Source organism: Otolemur garnettii, unplaced genomic scaffold (genome assembly GCF_000181295.1).
Source record: "Otolemur garnettii isolate 467f Iridium unplaced genomic scaffold, OtoGar3 scaffold00030, whole genome shotgun sequence".
Taxonomy (NCBI): domain Eukaryota; kingdom Metazoa; phylum Chordata; class Mammalia; order Primates; family Galagidae; genus Otolemur; species Otolemur garnettii.
The window spans coordinates 16,243,634-16,244,429 of NW_003852425.1; positions in this window are offsets into that span (position 1 = coordinate 16,243,634).

Here is a 796-nt window from a genome sequence, read left to right on the forward strand (position 1 = left end):
GGCCCCCTCTCCACAGGAGCAGCAGAGTTCCCAGCACAGGGGAGCTGAAAGGCAGTGCAGGCCCCCTCTCCACAGGAGCAGCAGAGTTCCCAGCAGAGGAGAGCAGCTGGAAAGCACGGCTGTGTGATGTGCTCTTAGGGGAGAACTTCCACCTAAGGAGGAACCAGCATAGGAACTCGGGAAGACGGGAAACAGCCTATTTCAAGACCCCCAGATCGCACTAGAGTCTAACCACAAGGAAATTCCTGAAATGCCAGATGTGGCATTTGCAACATGGATTGAAAGTAAGCACAATGGGCTCCATGAGAAAGTTGAAAACCACAAAAAGAAACAAAAAACTACGATCAGGACTAGGATGAGAAATTCACTAATGGGATAGACAATTTGCAAAAAAATGTTTTGGTAATCAAAGAATCATTTAGAGAATTTCAAAATACAGTGAAAAGTCTAAGGACAGCCTCATCCAAACAGAATAAAGAATTTCAGAACTTGGGCAGTGCCTGTGGCTCAAAGGAGTAGGGTGCTGGCCCCATATGCCAGAGGTGGTGGGTTCAAACCCAGCCCTAGTCAAAAAAAAAAAAGAATTTCAGAGCTTTAAGGCAAGGCCTTTATATTAATCCAGTCAGAAAATTTAATGTCCCATCTCAGGGAACTAGAAAAGTAAGACCAAACCCAACCAAAGCTATCAGAAGACAAGAAACAGTGAAGATGAGAGCAGAATTAAACAAAATCGACAGACAAAAATACAAAGGGTCATTGGAAGAAAAAGTTGGTTCTTTTAAAAAATCAACAAAAT